Source organism: Podarcis raffonei, chromosome 6 (assembly GCF_027172205.1).
Source record: "Podarcis raffonei isolate rPodRaf1 chromosome 6, rPodRaf1.pri, whole genome shotgun sequence".
Classification (NCBI taxonomy): Eukaryota; Metazoa; Chordata; class Lepidosauria; order Squamata; family Lacertidae; genus Podarcis; species Podarcis raffonei.
Window position 1 is genome coordinate 33,385,980 of NC_070607.1, and position 21,164 is coordinate 33,407,143.

Below are 21,164 nucleotides of genomic sequence, written 5' to 3' on the forward strand. Positions count from 1 at the left end.
CAGAGGAAGGGGCAGAATGGAATGTTTCAGACATTGCTCCACAAGAAGTGTTAAGGTTCCATTGGCTGCCTCCATGTTCCATTGCTTACCTCCAGACCAATTAAAATATAATGCAGCAACAGCCACACAACTCAAATATTTGCAGGAACCTTACTTTGAGATCCCTTCCCTCTTGGTTTGTCAGGTCTTCTAATGCTTAGATGCTGAGACATAGTAAATCGTTTGTTGTTGTTGTTAAATTTTCAAATTTTACATTACAAATTAAACACCTTTTATAATACCATACATTTATTGACTTCCCTCCCTCCCCTTCCAAGGTTCATTTAATCTTCCCACCATTCCTGCATATTTTGATAAATCCATCTTATTCTATTTTCCTATCTTACATCGTACATCACTTCAATATTTATTATACTGTTGAATTTACTTTAGTACTGCCAGCATTTTTAACCATGCACAATTATTTTCAATTTGCTCGACAATTTTTTCCCACTCCACCTAAAATAGCTGTTCTTCTTGTTCTCTTATTCTACTTGTTAGACCTGCTAACTCTGCATATTCTAACATCTTAAATTGCCAATCCACCTTGCTGGGGACATCCCTCACTTTCCATTTCTGGGCTAGCAAGATCCGAGCCACTGTTGTTGCATACATAATTAATTTTTTCATCTCATCATATATCATTTCCCAAAATTCTTTTACATTTTTACATGCCCACCACATATGAAAAATGTTCCTTCTACTTCTTTACATTTCCAACACAAGTCCGACTCCACATTGTACATTTTAGCCAATTTACTTGGAGTTAAATAACATCTATTAATCATTTTCATATAGTTCTCTTTCAGTGTATAGCATGCAGAAAACTTCAAACCATTGTTCCCAAGTTTCTCCCTGAGATTTAATTCTATATTGTACCCTATACCCATTGCCCAGTGAGTCATTGATGCTTTAACCAGCTTGTCTTTTGTTTTCCACTCTAATAATAGTTTATACATTTTAGATAATAAATTTTCCTTATTCACCAATAACTCTTTTTCAGATTGTGAGCTATGGTCCAAAAGACCATTTTTCTTATCTATTTTAAATATATATATTTGATGATACTCTAAGCAATCAGTGATATGGCTCCTTCTTCCATTGGTTTCATTCTAGGTTCACTCTCTGAAAAGTCCAACAAGTCTCTATAAGTCGCCCACCGTCTGTCCATGTTTATTATCTTAACTGTAATTGATTCAGTTGGAGACTGAATAGGGGTGTTTTTCTTTCCAACATTTTTGTTTGTTTGTTTCTTCCAGACGCTATATAATTTTTTCCTAACAACACTGTTTATAAAACTCTTACATATTTTCACTTTCTCATACCAAAGACATGCATGCCATACAAATGTCATATTGTGGCCTTCCAGATCTAGAATGTGTGCATCCTCCAAAACTATCCATTCCCTTAACCAACACAGACAAGCCACCTCATAATACAGTTGTAGGTCTGGCAGGGCAAAGCCCCCAAGACAGTGTAAATCTTGGCCACTTAGCACTGTTGAATATCAATCTTTTTATCATTTGCATCCTGAAGTACCCAGAGGCTCCCCTGTTGTTTTGTCCTGGTGATGCAAGGATTCAGCACTGAGACCTTTAAGTGTGCAGTACAAAGAAGTGCTGGAGGAGTGAATAGAAGTAACAATTTCTGTGTTGCCTTGAGTCTGTTATGATAAGGCAGAGGTGGCTAAACTGTGCCCCCCATATGTTCCTACCATCCCTGATCTTGGCTGGGCTGATGAGAACTGGCATTCAATAGCAAGTGGATGGTCACAGATTAGTCACCTGTGACCTAAGGTCACACATACAGTAAGATTGGTGGCTGTCACCTAGAGATAGAAAGCTGCACCTCAATTTAACTCAAAGTTTCTGATCCCAAAAATATTATTTTCTAATAGAAGCACTTAGACCTTCTGCAGTGCATTGTGAAATAACAGGGGAGGTGTCTAACCTCTCAGTTCTGCTTTAAAAAAACAACAACGTTTATTTATATACAACTGAGAGTTTATACTTTATATATATGATGTCAAGTGAAATACACATAGTCCCTATCCAGTACTTTATTCCTAAAAGCAGAAAAGGCAGTGGTGTTTTATGAATTGCATTGAGGCAAAGCAACTTAAACATCTGGAATTAGTCCATAGCTGCCTTGCAAGAAATTGTGATTCGACACCTGGGCTTGAATATTTTCACTTCTTCAAGTCATTAAAGATAATGCTGGATTTCAGGCCTACAATTTGAGCTCGCCAAACTGTAATGCTTCGGTGTCTTCCAGCGTTCACACAGCTTTAGTGTGATGTGGCTCTCCATCAATTCCAAAGCCCTTTCATATCTTTGCAGAAGCCTATTTCCTTGTCACAGGTTTTCTCACTTCAGGTGCTTGCAGCATAATGACCCCGGATTTCTCCCTTGCCATCTTTAAAATCAATAACCTTAAAACAATATTGCTGGTCCCTTCTGAGCACAGGTCTGAACCTGCAATCCATCCAGAGGTGAATATCTAGAAGAAAAGGTGAAAGAATGTTTCAAAACACAATGAACTCTCTCATTGGGATGAAAGGGATTGCTTTGGTGTAATTTACAGGTCTAGAAATGGGAGGCAAACACAGAGCACTAGTTTCCCTCTTATTAGAAGTATCTTAAATCTACAGAGTGGTACATAATATCAAATGCCAGGCTCACAGCACCTTGTTTTTGTTCCAGTGCTACAGTCCAGCTGTGTGCTATACCAGGAGCATCCATTCATACAGCTACACCTGAGTACACTTACCCTCTTAGGTGGGTGCTGTTTTGGGCTTGTGCTTCTCCAGCCCATTGTGATTCCAGTGGCAGAGGCCCTGCCTTCTGGGCCACTTCCCTGGTGGCAAAGGACATCCTTGGACTGAGCTTGCCACCCAGCCTGCTCAAACAACTGACCAATCACGAGCGGGCTTGGGCACAGGCCACTCCCGTGGCGGTGGTGGACCCGGCTGAGCCTGCTGGTTTCACTCAGGTCCTTTCAGGTTTTCACCATCCTTGCAGCAATAGTCACAGCTTTGGAGATTTAGGCATAGAGTAGGCGTAGTCTTGGATGGAGGGGAGTTTGTAGCCTCTGCCTGCCCCTCCAGAAAATGGGAAATCCCATTAAGTTATCCAGGGGAGATGCTTCTGTCCAGATGCCCAGGTGGGGGCTAGAGGCACAGCACTCCCCAGGTGCAATCCAGAGAGGGAGCTACTCATTGATGTAGGTCAAGAACTCCCTTTCTTCTAAAGGTAAAGGTAAAGGTACCCCTGCCTGTACGGGCCAGTCGTGACCGACTCTGGGGTTGTGCGCCCATCTCGCTTAAGAGGCCGGGGGCCAGCACTGTCCGAAGACACTTCCGGGTCAGGTGGCCAGCGTGACGAAGCTGCACTGGCGAGCCTGCACCAGCGCCGCTCACGGAAACGCCGTTTACCTTCCCGCTCTAAAGCGGTACCTATTTATCTACTTGCACTTAAGGGTGCTTTCAAACTGCTAGGTGGGCAGGAGCTGGGACCGAACGGCGGGAGCTCACCCCACCGCGGGGATTCGAACCGCCGACCATACGATCAGCAAGTCCTAGGCACTGAGGTTTTACCCACAGCACCACCCACGTCCCTTTCTTCTAGTTGACCCCATATTAAGTACTTCTGGCAGAGGGCCAGAAGGGGTGTAGTCTAACCAAAGCCTATGCCAAACCTCTTAAATCTGTTGTCAATAAAGTTGTGGTCTGATTTGACCCCAGTAGAACCTGTTGTGGCCCATGGTTTAAGACAGTCCATCAGGCGGGGGACACCTGGGTACGCAAGAAGCTGTTCTATACTGAATCAGTCCATTGGTCTGCCTAACTTCGTATTGTCTACACTGACTGGCAGTGGCTCTTTGGGGTTTCATGCAAGGTTCTCTCCCAGTCTACCTGGAGATGATTGGGATTAAATCCAGGACCTTCTCCATGTGATGCTACACCAGTGAGAACAGAGGTCCTTCTGTGACACAAGCATTGGGAGGAAATCCTTTAAGCCAGAGTTGTGTCAGTTGCAAAGATGAGTTGAAGGAATAGAAGAGCAACATGCAGAGAGGAAATCAAAGCCGCCAGCTCTGTCCCCTGACTCCGCAATGCTGTCTTCTCAAAAGCTACCCAGATAGTGTATCAAGGGGAGAGCTGAAAAGAAGTAGGGTACATCTGGCCAGGTGCACAACAGGAGATTCCTTTCAGCTGTTGGTAGCACAAACCTCTGCTTCTGAGCATCACTTCTGAGCCTCACTTCCCACCTCTTTATAACTACCATAGTTTTCCCTTGGAGGGAGGAAGAACTCGTTTTCTGAATCCACAAACATAGTGGGTACCAAAGGGAATGAGAGCATCTGGAAAGAGAGCCCCATAATAAACATGCTCAGGTGATCCAGCTGTGTATCTATATCTTTAGGCAGCCAGTGCTTTTCACCTGTCTGAATAACTTCTTTCACCTGTCTTGGTTCTGGAGGAGATACCTGGTAAAAGAACATTCGATCATGTGTGCTTTTATTGAAATTGTTCTGACAAAGATGTCGAAAAATGAAGGATGGAGCTAGCCGTAACTATGAATCAAGCTGTTGTGTACAATCACAGCTATCTTGATTTTTGACACAATCCTTCTGGCTGCGCTGTCCGATTTGACAACTTGAGGCTTTGTAGACTTATGTTCTGGCAAAAATCCTCTATCCCTGAGCCAAATGCTCTATCCTTGTGGCCACAATAAAATCTGAAATCTGAAATCCAATGCACCTATTTTGACTTGTAGTCTATTTAATTGAGAGTATTAACTCCATCTAGGTTAGGACTCCAAATCATGTACAAATGTTTTATTTTGCACTAGATGTATTATCACTCTGGAGAAAGATTCACAGTGCAATCCAATGCAAACCTACTTAGAGCTAATTGAGCTCAATGGAACTTACTTCCAGGTAAGTGTGTATATTGTTGCAGCCATACCTTTGGTTCACCTGTGCAGCACTCAGTGGAGTAATAAAGTAGGATAAACTAAACTAATTGTGGCATCTGTGGCACTTCTCCTTTTCTCTTTCTCTTGGCATACCACTGAGCTTCCTAAGTGAAGCCTGTTTCTTTTTCTTTCCCCATACCATATCTCCTTTTAATATGTCTCTTTTTCTCCTAGATTCTCTGTTTCACTTGCTCTGTAGCCTGTTCATGGTCTGTAAATCCTTCAAATAGCCATCCATCCATGGACCTCTCCCCAACGTTACAACATCCTGCCTTTAATGCCATTTCTTTGAGTATCTGGGTAATGCTCCACAGCAGCTGTGATCCATTCATGTCACCTGTGTCTTCCTTTGTACTAGCAGGAAGAAGAAGGCAGTAGCATCCCTTCCATCCTCCCAGCAGTCCACTTCTCTCTAATCTCCAGCGCTGTGTACACACTTTTCCTTCCACTTCTTCAGGAGTGGGGAATTTTCAGAGAAGGGTCTCCATCAACATATAATAGTACTGTACACAAGTATCTCCACTGCCATAGGCTTATTTCTCATCAACAGCAAATCAGATGGGCAGACTGGGCTATCTAGGTTGTACCTAGATAATATTGAATGATCCTCTAATTAAAAAAGAAAAACTTCTTACACATGGGAAACTAGAAACTACTAAGAAAGGTTTCTATCCTTGCCTTCTCCTTGAAATGTTAATTTTTCGAATGTAGGGATTTCTTTTCTTCTTCTAAATTAAGGAGGAATATTCACTTGTCTAAAGTGCAGGACTGCCACCTAAAGTGGTATATTTCAGACACAGATTTATATATAACCTCAGCTTCTGTCTCTGAATAGTATTTAGCCAGAACTTCAGCAAGTAACTATTGCTAAGCCTCCATGAAACAGATTCAACAATGTCCTCCTTCACAGGTTTGTTGTAAGAACAAAGAACATCAAGCACACTTCAATTACTATTATTTTTAAGTTGCATGCATTACATATATAGTCCAGGTAAATTTGGACATGCTGCTGGAGAGCTTTGATTTGCATGGTGCCACAAGTCTCTGCAGCATTAGAAACTGGAATATGGATTTGCAGCAACTAAACAACTGCCAAATGATGAATTTGCATGCCACTTCTAAGAAGGAAGAAGCTTGCATTATGCTTGCATTATGAACAGATTGTGGTCACAGATCATACTGTTACTTAAAGGTCCCTTCTGCAAGCATGGTGGGGGAAATGTGAATCCTTTTCTGAAGAGGATGGTCCAAATTATCTGTGCATTATCAACCATTATGTTGTGACAAGTGCTTGCATCTTCACCATGCCAATGGAGGGACCCCTGTAGGCAAGTGTATGAGCCAGGCCTGTTTCTCCACATGGAGGAGAAATATAAGAGGATTGATGTTTCTGTAGACGGGCCATGAAGGAGGGCAACACAAAATGCATACTGATTAATGGGTTATACTGACACCATCTGAAGTCACACTCAAGAGGCATTATCTCATCTGGAACTGCCAGAACGTAACATGTAAAGGTAAAGGGACCACTGACCATTAGGTCCAGTCATGGCCGACTCTGGGGTTGTGCCGCTCATCTCGCTTTATTGGCTGAGGGAGTCGGTGTACAGCATGTGGCCAGCATGACTAAGCCACTTCTGGCGAACCAGAGCAACGCACGGAAACGCCGTTTACCTTCCCACCGGAGTGGTACCTATTTTTTTTTCTAAGTGAATTTTTATTGTTTTCCTTACATATTCTTTTCCAACAAATTGTAATAGCACCATACATTCCCTTTGACTCTGCCGAGTCGCGACCCCCCTCCCTCCCCACAACTGGTATATTTATCCTCTTTCCATCATGCACATCATTCTCATATTAGTACTGGAGTGGTACCTATTTATCTACTTGCACTCTGATGTGTTTTCGAACTGCTAGGTGGGCAGGAGCTGGGACCGAGCAACGGAAACTCTCTTTTTTTTTTTTAATTAAATATTTATTAGTTTTTCACAAATTATAAAAACACAAATCACAACAAAAACATACACACACACAAAACACCAAAAAACACCACATGTATAATTTCAAACCCTATTTTCATAAAAGATTTTCCCGACCTCCTCATACCTCCCCTTACTGCATTCCAATCTCTAATTAATTTTGATCAACAAATCCTTCCCTAATTTCTAATAAATGAATTTTAACCTTTCTTTTCATATTGCATAATGGTTACAGCATTCAACCTCATGTTTTCCAAATCCACAACGTCTCAACCTTCCACAATTTTACAATGTTTCTTAAGATAGTCTTTAAATTTCCTCCATTCTTCTTCCGCTGTCTCTTTTCCCTGGTCTCGGATTCTGCCAGTCATCTCTGCCAGTCTCATATAGTCTATAACTTTCATCTGCCATTCTTCCACAGTGGGTAGTTCTTCTGTCTTCCAATACTTCGCGATCAATATTCTTGCTGCTGTTGTAGCATACATAAAGAATGTCCTGTCCTTCTTTAATACCAACTGGTCGACCATCCCCAAGAGAAAGGCTTCTGGTTTCTTCGGAAAGGTATATTTAAATACCTTTTTTATTTCATTATAAATCTTCTCCCAGAAAGCCTTAATCTTTGGGCACGTCCACCAGAGGTGAAAGAATGTACCTTCATTCTCTTTACATTTCCAACACTTATTGTCAGACAAGTGGTAGATCTTAGCAAGTTTGACTGGGGTCATGTACCACCTATAAATCATTTTCATAATATTTTCTTTCAGGGCGTTGCACGCCGTGAACTTTATACCGGTGGTCCACAACCGTTCCCAGTCTTCAAACATAATGTTATGACCAATGTCTTGTGCCCACTTAATCATGGCTGATTTAACTGTTTCATCCTGTGTATTCCATTTCAGCAGCAAGTTATACATTTTTGACAAGTTCTTAGTTTTGGACTCTAACAATTCTGTCTCAAGTTTTGATTTTTCCACCTGAAAGCCGTTTTTCCTGTCTGACTTAAAGACCTCCATTATTTGATAATAATGAAGCCAGACTTTATCTTTTAGTTTCTCATAACTCTGCAATTTCCATTTGTCCCCCTCTCGTTCCACAATTTCCCAATATTTCGGCCATTTCAACCCCATATTAAGCTTTTTCACAGCCTTCGCCTCCATTGGCGATAACCACCTAGGAGTTTTATTTTCCAACAAATCCTTATATTTTGTCCAGACGTTATATAATGCTTTCCTGACAATACGGTGGCTAAGAAAGTGAAATATTTGGGGATAAATATGACAACAAAAAATTTGAATTTGTTTAAAGATAATTATGAAAAATGTTGGATAGAAGTGAAAAAAGATTTGGAAATTTGGTCGAAACTGAAGCTTTCCTTGTTGTGTCAAATTGCAGTTATAAAGATGAATGTATTGCCTAGAATGTTATTTTTGTTTCAAACTTTGCAGATTCTGGATAAGATGGATTGTTTCAAGAAGTGGCAAAGAGATATTTCTAAATTTGTCTGGCAGGGCAAAAAGCCCAGAATAAAATTTAAGATATTAACTGATGCAAAAGAAAGGGGGGGATTTGCCCTGCCAGATTTAAAACTTTATTATGAATCAGCAGCTTTTTGCTGGTTGAAGGAATGGCTACTACTTGAGAACACAGATATTTTGGATTTAGAAGGGTTTAATAACATTTTTGGGTGGCATGCATATTTGTGGTACGACAAAGTTAAAGCTCACAAAGCTTTTAAAAATCATATTGTCGAGCAACGGAAACTCACCCCGTCGTGGGGATTCGAACCGCCGACCTTCTGATTGGCAAGTCCTAGGCTCTGTGGTTTAACCAACAGCACCACCCGTGTCCCTTTTAACGTAACATGTACAGTAATCCATTTATTTCTTCCTAGCACCCCCTGTATATTTTTTGTGAAGATGCAGTTTCTAGGGCTAACCACATCAGCTTGCTATTATCTTCTTTCCATTTCACTTTCCTTTGACCAAGGAGAAGCACAGCTCTCATATTGTTGTAGGAAAGTGAAGATGTGTCATGGGGCTAATGCCTGACCTGCAGTGGTGTCAATAGAGTTATAGATGTGAAGGAAACACCATATGCCTGTCTTGCACTAATTATAACGACGTTTCCATCGCCCTGTACTCATCATTTTAGTGCTTTTCAGAATAACTGGCTCAGTTTTAGATTTTAGAAGCCATTAGAGGACAGCAGCAATTTACAGCAATCTAATGTAACCAAAGATCATTCTCAGAATTAGCTTCTTATTGCCCACAGTTGGGCCACAAGTTAGATGGGAGATAGACACATTTACAATCGGCAGAGCCTACAGGAATCACACAGCCCTTTCTGCATGTAAAAATAAAAAGCTCAACCACATGGTCCTAATTAGAAATCTGCAGATATAAAATTGTAAGCTCTGACATGTAAGAATAAAAACACACTGCTGAATGCAGCCATAGAAATTCAGGCAGTGAATCATGTTACAACAATATCAAATTATAACTCTTTTCCAGAGTACTGCAATAGATTATACTTACTTACGTTCCCTTTTAAATGAAGGGTTAGTACTGGATGAATCTTCAAGTGGTTTGATTTCATTTTAGAAAATCCTCTTGTCCCCATATTTTTGAACAGCAGAATCGGGCTTGTGATTTTATTTTATTTTTAAATAATATTTCATTTCTATCTAACATAAGAATATCAAGCAGTTATTTTTTCTCTCTTCCTAAGCTATTCATACAAGTGTAATGCAAGTAAAGGAAAATCAGTTGACCAGGCTGGATGTGGCTGCTAGGAACTGAAGCCCAACATTTGAAAGACCAAATGTCAGCTACCATGATCTAGACCTTTTTATAAGAGAGTATCCACTTCTCAAACATGTTCTGCTTCCCAGCATGCAACAAATGCAATGATGGTGAAGTCAACTTTCATGGTCACAGATTAAGACCCATAATAAATTCTTACCTGTGCTTGGTTGTACTCCCCATTAGTTTTCTGTGCTTTAGTTATCAACACAGTTGTTTAATTGTCTATAGTTCTCCATAGTACCAGAGAGCTGGCTTGAATCTGCAGTTGGGTTGAGGACACTTGTGAGTATTGTTAAAGTGAGTAATCTCCATCTCTCAGGCTTCTTCTCAGTGGACAAATCTTCCACTGTCATAATACTGCCTGACCCCTTTGGCAAGTCTATTAACTCATTTTTTAAAATAAAAAAGCTTAATAAAACCTGGATTATGTTGGTGAATAGAGATGAATAAATTAACTTATTTTAAACATTGCTGCAAAAAGCCATTCTTTTCATAAAACATTTCTTAATTGATAGGAACACCATATATCTATATAATGACAGAAGGACGCACCTTAGCAGTATAATAAAATGTTTAATATGTGTGACTTTACACATTAAAAATCATTCTAGTATCTACAAGCACATGTTTCCTTTTGATAAGCCATTATATCAAATACCATGGTTTGTTTTTTACTCTTTTTTTAGAAAGCATTTGTTTACACACCGATAAAGCATTGTTCTGTATAACAAGCCTTTGAATCAATCAGTCTTGAAATCTGATAAACTATGTATAAACTATAAAATACTGTAGCAGTGGAGGAAAATGGCACCTTGTTATCTTCCATTTAGTTCACTGTTCCTTGCAGATGTATTAATGCATGCTAGGAAAGAATGTAGCCACACTTGTTATTTTGTTTCAGTTTGTTGACTACGTTATATTGAAAAAGTCAATAAAGTTGACTGGTCTAAAGGACATTTAGGCTGCTGTGCAAAGCACACCTAACTAGAGCGAGAGAGTAAAACTCCAAAGAACACACTAGAAATACATCCCCACTGAATACAGTGGGACTAACATGCATAAGATTGCATGGCGCTTAAGTCTCAACTCTATTCCATAGCAACATTTGTGACTAGGGCTGACCCTAATATTAGACAGAGTGAGGGAACAGCCCCAGGCAGTAGGTGCTGGTGGCAGCAATCTCATTTTCTCATTTTCCCAGACTTAAACCCAGTTTTACACATTCTCAGAACTAGTTTGTGATTTTTTTTTAAGAGTCCTCATGAAAATTCAACAGCATGATAGTTCCAATTCCTCCTAATATACACTTTTTAAAATGTATTTTTCCTTTTCCGTCGCCCCACTGATATATGCACTTTAATGCACGCTTTGCATTTTTGTACACACTGCTTGATTGAGGAACTAAATCGCAAAATTCAGAATAGTGCGAATTTTGAAGGATGGCTGTGTTTTGGGTCTCATATTGTTCTGCAGATTAAAGGCAGATTAATTGGGTTTGCTTTTAAATGCAAAACGAGTTGAATTTCTTCCCCCATCCCTACCTGCCTGCCTGCTCCTCCTGACAAGATCAACCAATGGAGAGGAACGTCAAAATGGATCTGGCCTCCCAGTTACAGCATCACTGTCACAGCTGCACTGTGAGAGCCTATCCCAACTACTATACCTTCCACTGGAAGATAAAACAGTGTTTACCTCAAGACCTGTTCTGCACCCCTTAACTGCTGCCTGTTGGAAGCTGTCCTCTTAGCAGTAGTACTGAGGCCAACCACCAGTCCAGTCAGCTTCTGCACATGAAAGGGTGGTGATGAGGCTATTATCCTTCACCTCAGATGGCAGCTGTCTTGAACTGGTGATTTCTCATTGGTGCTACTGAGCCTAAATATAATGTTGCTGCAACATTTGTAGACGGAAGAAAATGTCCCTTGTATAAAAGATCTGAAAAATTGGGTTCTGTGTATAACTACAGATCCATAACCATTGCTTACTGGCCGCACTGTCAAAACATCTTGCATCACCTCAAGAATAATACTTCCCAATGCAAGCAATTCCCATGTTCAATTGAAGGCCATCATGCGATATGCAAGTGTATGTAAAAGCAAGGACCAGGTTACCCAAAGGACCACTTCACACCATATACCCCTGCCCTGCAACTGCGGTCCTCACATGGGGCACTGCTGAGACTGCCACCTGCCCCAGAAGTGTGCTTAGTTTGTAAGTCAAATGAGGCTTTTTGCCTTACACTGCCAGCCAACTGGACTCCAGTCCTTAAGGTGTACAAAGGCTTTCCTTGAGGTATACGTCTCAAGGCACTTACGAAATAGTAACTGTATATCTATGGTTTCATTGTTTTCAGAATTTGTAGAAATCATTTCATTGTTCTGAAAGTTCACAGAATTGATTTTATTTGGGTTTAGAATTTGTATTTGTATTTTGTACTTTACCGTGTACTCCTCCTTGATGGCCTCAGGCAGTGAAGCAGTTGAATATATTTGGGTTGTGTTTTTTCTTTTTTAAGCAACTTATTTCTTATTCACTTTTGATTTCCATATTAGCTTGGCCCTTTTAACTATTCAAGGAAGAGAATATGAGCAGATATTTAGGATAGGGAGGAAGAAAAGAAGGATCTGGTGTTGGAAAAGGAAAACAAATACCCTCCCCCCTTCCTGAACTGGGATTAGGGTCCAAGCTGGACTCAGTCCTTTCCCCAATGTCATCTGACTCCCATTGTGCCCTGATCTCTCCTCCAACCTACCCCCAGTGGAAATTGAAGACCCTTTCTCACCCCTCCTTCCTCCTTCCCTACTGATCTGTGAACCTCCAAGACTCCCCCACCCACCCTCCCAACTATACAAAGTCTCTCCTACTTATTCACATATGGTCTCCTCTTTCCTTTATGTTGTTTGACTTGTCAAAAATTACGTCAGACTCAAGTATACCTGGCCCATGTGCTTTTCCGCAAGTCTACCTTGCATGGAGGTAATCCTTGGGAAATCTGCATTTCCCAGGCCTCCTTATGCCTGGAACACTGCAACCAGACAATGGAATAGGAAGGATGGGGAATGGAGCCTGGTGGGTGGGAAGAAGAAAGGAATTTACTTCAGCTCCAGCTCATATTAAAATCCAAGGTGGAGTTGAATTATGGGACTGTAATGTTGGAGCATTACGAGCCCCACAACATGCATAATTCTGAGCCACGAAATGCAGGTTTTGGCAAGATCACTTGTATAGATAACATTCTCTTTGTTGAGAAGGTTAAAAAACAAGTCTAATGAATAAGTCCTGGGGAAACTGATCTCCTTTCAGACAATTTATCCTAGGCAGCAAAGGAAGCTCAATTTGCCCAGGTAAATTATTCATTATGAATAATTCTCACACTTTCCGTGCTGCTGTACATGTGAAAAGGGTTATTATTATTATTATTTATGGCAAATGGTTCTCTCACCACCTCTACAGAGACTCATTAGCACTGATCCCACATGGAAGTTAATGGTTTTAATCCAGCTCTTTTATTTATTTATAGGCGTTTCTGCATTTGTTTGTCTGGCACTCTCTAAATGGATTGTGCTTCTTTCCATGGGCAAAGTAATGATTTCTTTTCAGGTGGAAGGTTCCTGTATCCACTTTCCCAGGAAACAAATACTAGCTAATGATGTTCAGCCACTCAATGAATCGGATGGTTTGTGTGGCAAGGGACAAAACCCAAAGTGATGGTTATCTTACTAAATATTGTGTTTAGCAAAATTTATATGCTTTCACATGTTCTGAGAGCCTTTGCACATGTACACCAGAGTGAATAAGATGCTGGACAGTCGTGTATATCCCTTTCCTAGATCATGGATGTCTAAATCTGATGGCTTCTCAGATTACAGTGGTATCTCAAGTTACATATACTTCAGGTTACATACGCTTCAGGTTACAGACCCCACTAACCCAGAAATAGTACCTCAGGTTAAGAACTTTGCTTAAGGATGAGAACAGAAATCACGCGGCGGAAGTGCTGAAGCAGCGGGAGGCCACATTAGCTAGAGTGGTGCTTCGTGTTAAGAACAGTTTTAGGTTAAGAACAGACCTCCATAACGAATTAAGTACGTAACCAGAGGTACCACTGTATTGGCAACATGGAGATCTTTCTACACTACTTATAGAAAGATAAAATGTTTACAAAATCATGTTGCTGCAGAAGCATACCCTCCTTGTTGTACCTTTCTGGAAGGGCTTTCTAGTCCAAACATTGTCTAGCACATGACTGGAACCCAGCACCCAAAGAATAAAATGGAAAGAAAGAAAGAAAGAAAGAAAGAAAGAAAGAAAGAAAGAAGAAAGATTTTACAAACTGGCATGGGATGTGAAGTACATCATTCATAACTATGTCCTAAATAATACTGAAAAATTACCCGTGTAGCACAGAGCAATCACACAATAACACTAAATACACAAAATGAATGACGTGTCTTTTCCTGAGGTAAAATGCACTGCAGTTGGAGTGCTCCAAAAGTAGACCATTCCTGCAACAGAAGCATAACCTTGAGGGGAACAGTGGACTCCAATATAAATTGGGAACAAAATGTATTGTACAAAGAACTGATTGTTTTGCTATATCCAAACTTATCCACTGGACTTTCACACAAAACACAGCCTTTCTAGTCCTTAAACTCTCTGAACAAGGGGGCATATTGTATTTGTGTGCTGTGTAACAACTGACCCACTGCAACACTTTGAAATATTTTGCTAGCAGATAGCAGCAAGTGGTTTACCAGCAATGGTGAATAAATATGCCAGCACTGACATATCACATTGGCTTTAATCCTACTGACTCATGCCTTGATATTTTGCTTTTCTCATTAGTGATGGAGAGAACCCACACAGTCAGGTTCAGAACTGCACTCAGGATTACCTAACCATTCCCCACCCATTCAGAAATAGCTCAGCTTATTCCAAACTCAAATAAGATCCTGGTGTGCCCAGTGATGTTATTTGGTGCATGGCATGGTGTTATCCCTCTTCCTCAGTGGTCCTTCATCCCATCCCACTCATCTACCTGATTGGAGGGAAAGGGTATAGATCTCTACGGAAGACGGGGGTGGGGAAAATGTCACATACATCCCAGCAAGGATCCTGTTACCACACACACTCCCCCACCCCACCCTCAGATATATTCTCTCCTTCCTAAGAGAAGGAAACCTCTTCGCTGACTTGTGTTGACTTGTTACCCTAAGGGTCAAGGGTGGGGTGTGCATAGTCTACCCCCATGGAGTTTTGTGGAGCTCTCTCCATTGATTTGCGCTGAGAAAATCATCATTCGCGCAACAGACAAGCACAGTTTTCAACCCATCAGTGCTAACTTAGACCTGTCTGTCAAATGAAAGATCTCTTCTGGCTCCCTTCTTCCTTCTTGAGCTCTGGGCTTTTTTTCCTAGTCATCTTGGTTTTGTTTTGTTCTCTATGTGTGTGCTCGTCTAACTGAGGCCACAGAAAGACTTGAAAGCTTAAGGGGTTTCTAACCCACCTTTGGGATGCCTTGTTAATAGCGCAATCCAACTTGAAAACATTAAAACCACCCCAATTCACCTCGTAATTAGGAATGCACACAGACCCAATGCACTCCCCTATTATATACAGCATGCTTGCATTTGTGATGTGAAAGAGATCTTTAAAAAAATTATTCATACATTATTCTAGTAGATGTCCATTGTAAGCCTTGCTTCCGTCCCAGCAGAAGCAACACCATCACATCGTTGCCTGCAGGAAACTATACTAGACAGGGATAAGTAACTGGTACTTTAACTTCACATTTCTGTAAGTACTTTATGTGACCATGATGAAAGAGAATAAAATCTCTACTCTGCCAATAAATCTCACATCAGGCTCTTTGATAGAAACTCTTGATTAGGCTCTTTGATAGATAGAAACAGGGCTCAGCAAGGGCCAGAAGAAGGAAAAGTTTAATTTCTTTCTGTGATATGTCTAACATGCTGCTTTATCTTACACTTCTGCTTTTTCATGGGATATTCTGTTCTCAATCAGCAATGGTCTAAAAGCCTTTCCCCCTATTATGAGAGTTGGACTCATCTAGTCAGGGATTAAAAACATTCTGGGTGACCTTTAAAAATAAATTTTTCAGAGCCACAGCTTGTGAATACCAAAAATCTAACACTTCTTAACACATTGTTTGTGGTACGGTTGGGGGGAAGAGACCTGTAAATTCTAGTAATCAATCAGTTTGAAAAAATAATCATACTATGCCTGCAGACATTTCACAATTTGACAGTGGCTAATTATTCACTCAGCTCTAATTTTTAGCATACTCGTTCAACTGAAAAAATGGAGAAATCCCATATTCTGCTTTTCAAGTTTGTTTGTGGGGGTAAAAGAGGAAAAGATCTGAATCTTTCTGTAAAGAGTTTGTTTAGGTTCAGATCTTTTGCTTACAAGAAAAGGAAAAACCACAACATATTCCAAAGAAAATTGAACTCTGAGCTTTGATCTGCAAGAAAACACATCATATCTGTCCCTTGTTTCCCATATGTATGAGATATTCCTTACTTCTGCATCCTGTGATCTTGTTGGTTGGTCTGGTGATATTCATATTCTACATTTGTAAAATTGTTTGGGAATGCAATTTTTTTGAACAATTTTACAAATATAAACAGTTCCCATCTATCTCCTTCCCGCCTCCCCTGCTGGTGCAAGGGGACATGTTACATGTTTAGGTTAAAATCACGAAAGATGCAGAAACTGAGTCATGCACGAGGTCTTATGGCTAACATATAAAGCCCTAAACAACTTGAGACCAGGTGAGCTGAAGGAACTGTCTGATCATCTGTAGAAATTTTACTTCTGGCACACTGCTTAGAGATTTACAATATTAAGCATTTTCGGAATGTTTTTGAACAAATAAATAAATGACTGCCTTTCACTTACGAGGAGTATGCTGGGCCTAACAAGGGAATGGTTCTCACTGGGAAATCAAGCAGCAGTTCTGGCCCACTTCCTCAAAATTTTGCTTGCCTGCTCCTTTGGGCAAGAGCAGTTTTCTCCAGTTCTGTAGGAGTGAAAGACATCCATTACCAAGGGACTGTCTGCTTGTCTAGTATGTTGGCCCTCAGAAACCAATCTCAATGATTTTATGGCATGTCCTATGATCTAGGAACATAATCACATTGTACAGCTTTTTCTGAAGGTCTTGACAGGAAGGCTGATGGCCCTAAAATTATGAGGAGCAGTTTATATCCTGCCCCCCCCAACGCCTGAACAGAACAATTGCAGTAGATCTGTGGCACTGTAGTTCCACAGCACAGAACAGCTCTAATGTGGTCTGATCTTTCTTCATCTATTTCAAGTGACTTCAAATCCAAAAAAATCTGCCTCTAGAATTAGAGCTCCGAGCTGCATTTAAATACTATGAACTATAAAGCAGACACCACTTTATGTTTCATTTACAATAATCATAGAGGAAGGCAAGGCATTTTTTTGGAGAACAGGGTTAAAGGCCACCTGGCCCATTGTAGATCATTCTCGTGTATGGATTCCATTTCCTGTTCTCTTTGCCATAACAGTATCTAATTGTTTTCTTGGACTTGGGGTTTTATTTTAGTGACCTGATATACTTAACCCAACATACATTAATTCCACTCACACTTGCTTTGGCGTGTGTGGCTGGAAAGCTAAACCACTTCTTAATGTGAACATTGCACTAATTCCACTCATACATTTCTCTGTGTTCTTCTTGACGTAGGAGCGAATAACAAACAGTACACATATTGGTGCCTTAATTATGTCAGCTTTCCCTACTAATTCCATTCTCTCATGCATGATCTCTTCATGGCCTGAAGTTTAGGGAGAGTTGTGCCTATAATATTTTGTTTAAGCCTGAGACATTTTATAGTTAGTTAAAGTAAATAAGTTAACTTCTACCTGAGAGAATGCATTTCCTGACCCACTTTGTCACGTGGGTGGCGCTGTGGTCTAAACCACTGAGCCTAGGGCTTGCCAATCGGAAGGTTGGCTGTTTGAATCCCCACCAACCTAGCAGTTTGAATCTCCTGCCAACCTAGCAGTTTGAAAGCACGTCAAAGTGCAAGTAGATAAATAGGTACCGCTCTGGCGGGAAGGTAAATGGCGTTTCCGTGTGCTGCTCTGGTTTTACCAGAAGCAGCTTAGTCATGCTGGCCACATTACCCAGAAAAACTATCTGCGGACAAACATCGGCTCCGTCGGCCAGTAAAGCGAGATGAGTGCCACAACCCCAGAGTCGTTTGCAACTGGACTTAACTGTCAGGGTCCTTTACCTTTTACCTTTTTTTGTCTCATAAACCTTTTGTTTGTTTATTTATTTAATAAAACTTTTCTTGTTTGATTATTTTCTGCCTGAGACTCTAATTATTAAGTTTTCCCTCTCACAAATTCCCCACTAGATAATCTGTGGTAGATTGTAGAAATTTGTGTAATTGGCGCACCATGAAGTGGGTGAACTGTATTTAATTGGGGGCAGTTAGTGGGAGTGGATCCACTGCATTATTAATTGGTGGTATTAATCGGGTGGATTCGCTACAACTTGTTACATAACACATAAGTTATTTGACATCTTAAGAAGATACTTTTTTATTGTAGTTAGTAAAACTGGTTGAAGGCCTGGCAGCTGTTTTAACAGCAGTGGTTTGCAGTCCCAATAGGCTGGTCAAACTAGCAGACCCAGGGCAAAAGAGAGCTAGACAGTGCACTGTAAATGCTCTCATCTTTTTACAGTCTCAAACTAAAATGGTTAGGAACACAAGCACAAGCTTCTGTATGCAATTGTCATCCAGTATTACCATGTGCAAAGTCCCCCCCATGAGTATGTGTGTGTTTCTCCTATGTGTGTGTGTTGAGAGGTGCAAAATTCAGTAGGCTGAAGACTTCCAGGACTTTTAGAGCTCACTTCACTTTCCAAAATGAATCCGGCTACAGAAAAAAATGATACCATAACATCCTTCTTGTTCAGAGAACAACAATCTCATGAGTGCTCTCTGAGCCTCCAAATGCCATATTTCTTTTGGAGAGGTCTTGGGGAGCCCCTCACTCTTGGTATAGGTTCTTCAGTCAAGGGTATACAATAGCTGCACTCCCCTGCTAGAACCGCCAAACAAGTTCAGGGGGTACTCAATGGTACACAGTACCAGCACCTCTTTTGTTGTTTTTAAAAGGTGTGGCACTTACTGTAACAACTTCATGGTGAGTGCTGGCACCTATTTTTCTAGAAAAAAGCACTGCCTTAATCAAAAAATTCACAGGGCAGTTTACAATATAAAAACACAAAAATACATACCATAATAACTAACACAAACAAAACAACACCCCACAAACACTTTAAAGGGCCATAAATTGTTTAATTCGCCAGAGGCCTGGGAAAAGAGGAACAAAACAAAGAGTCACTAGTCTTCTTCATGTATTATTTGCATGAAATAGCAACATGGATATAGATAGGCCTCAGATCCTAAATCACATGGGGAACCTACAAGAATAGAAGTTACAGCTTCCACTACAGAAGTTATTCCTCAACATATGAAGGGTCAGAAGGAGCCATGAACCTCGGGCATTGTAAAAACAACAACAACCAACAACTTCACAGCCCTATATTGTGGTTGTCCCTTCATATGAGGAACACATGATGAAGGTTACGGTTGGAATAAATAGCAGTGACACAATTGCAGCATAGAGTCTACATTCTTGCATAGGATCAATCAGCACTGGTCTTCGGGTGACTTCTCTCAGAAAGACAAGACATTGATTTTCTTAAAAATTTGTCAAGTTAGGCAAACTGGAGCAAATTCATTGAAGACCCTCAGATGCTTTCTGTCGAGTTTATTGTTTTGTGTGTTGTCTGCATGGCTGGAGCTCTCTGAACAATCTGTGAACAATGCACTTCTGTACATCTAATGCCAGTGCGCACATAAAAAATGCTGTGAATGATATGTATGATTTCTTACTTTTCACTAGAACTTCTGGATTCTCCAGTTCCTCTGAAAGTGTTTTGATACAGCTTGGACCAAAAATGACATTAGTTCAATTCCTAGCACCCACCCACCCCTCTCTCTCTCACACACACCAAGCAAAAAGAAAATATACAAAGCTGCTGTCAAAGTTTAGTTTTAGTTTTAAAATAATCCAATATGTTCAAAGATTCACACACATTTTTACAGATCTTCTATGACAAAAATAAACATGTTAAGACATTTTTATAGGGTTATGAAAGAACATTCATTTAGAGTGGTATCCAATGTTAGTGCTGCTCAATGTAGACCCATTGAAATGAATAACACAAGACTAATTAAGGACCATTAATTCCACTAGGTCTACTCTGAGTGCAACTTAGTTGGAGACATCCCATAGAGTTGAATGGGATCCTTGCTTCTCTTTTTCCCTAGAAGAATACAGGTATGCACACACCACAGCAGCCACTAATTGCAACACCACAGTTTTGTGTGCTTCCCGTACACCAGCTATGTCTAAAGTCCGTTTGGGGGGCCTAATGCGGCCCACCGGTCACTTTAATCCAGCCCCTGTGGCAGTTTATTTCCTGGGGTAAAACTCTACAAAAAGCTCAACAACTTAAATCCCCCAAAAAGGTCAGCAACTGTGGTTGGCCTTCACACATGTTCACTTCATCAAATCTGGGCCTCTTTGAAAAAAGTTTGACCACCCCTGCCTTACACCTAGTGCGCCATCTCTTAACTAGGTTCCCTCCTCTCAGGTTCCTTCTGATCTGCCCCCCCCCCCCAGTTTACTAATCCTTAGTAATTTAATGATTGCTTAAATAGCCTCAATAATATTGGTTAAATAGCCTCATTAATACCAACTCCCATTTCTCTGATTCTCATCCAACTCTTTCATCTCCAGAGTTTCTGTAGAGATAGTAGCCTTGTAATCTGGCACTCTCTTAGCAAGAAAGAAGAATAGAAAGGGGACCAAGAAAAGAGTGAGATAAAACTAAATGGAACTGGGAGCAATAAAGGATTGGATAAGGGGATGGAAGTTGTAGAGAAACACCAACTGGAAAGGCAGTACAGAAGTAAGGCCCGGAATCCAAAAATACATTAAAGATGAAATAAAAATTGGACCTTCAGATTGAAAGAAAGAAATGAAACCCTCGGAGCAAGAAGCCATAGTTCTAGAGTGGTTTTAATATATTTTCCTGTATTTACAGAGTCCATGTGTGTGTTTGGTCATGGAGGAGGCTGGGGTGGGGGGGGTGTATTTGTCTTCCTGTTTCTCTCCATTTAACAAATATTTTCTTTGGCATAGTTCTGCTGGCTTATCTCTCTGACCTAATATCTGCTATACTGATAGTTTAAATTAGTACGCCTGCAGCATATTTTATTTTTTAC

At 40.6% G+C, this 21,164-nt stretch overlaps 1 long non-coding RNA gene across 1 annotated transcript in view; it reads right to left on the reverse strand.

Moving 5' to 3' along the window:
• Window positions 1–2,083: 2,083 nt before the first annotated feature.
• LOC128415094 (uncharacterized) overlaps window positions 2,084–21,164 on the reverse strand; it is a 53,941-nt gene continuing 34,860 nt past the window's right edge. Inside the window, exon 2 of the long non-coding RNA XR_008330855.1 lies at window positions 2,084–2,538. This is a non-coding gene — a long non-coding RNA (uncharacterized LOC128415094). The remainder of the gene's footprint in view (window positions 2,539–21,164) is intronic.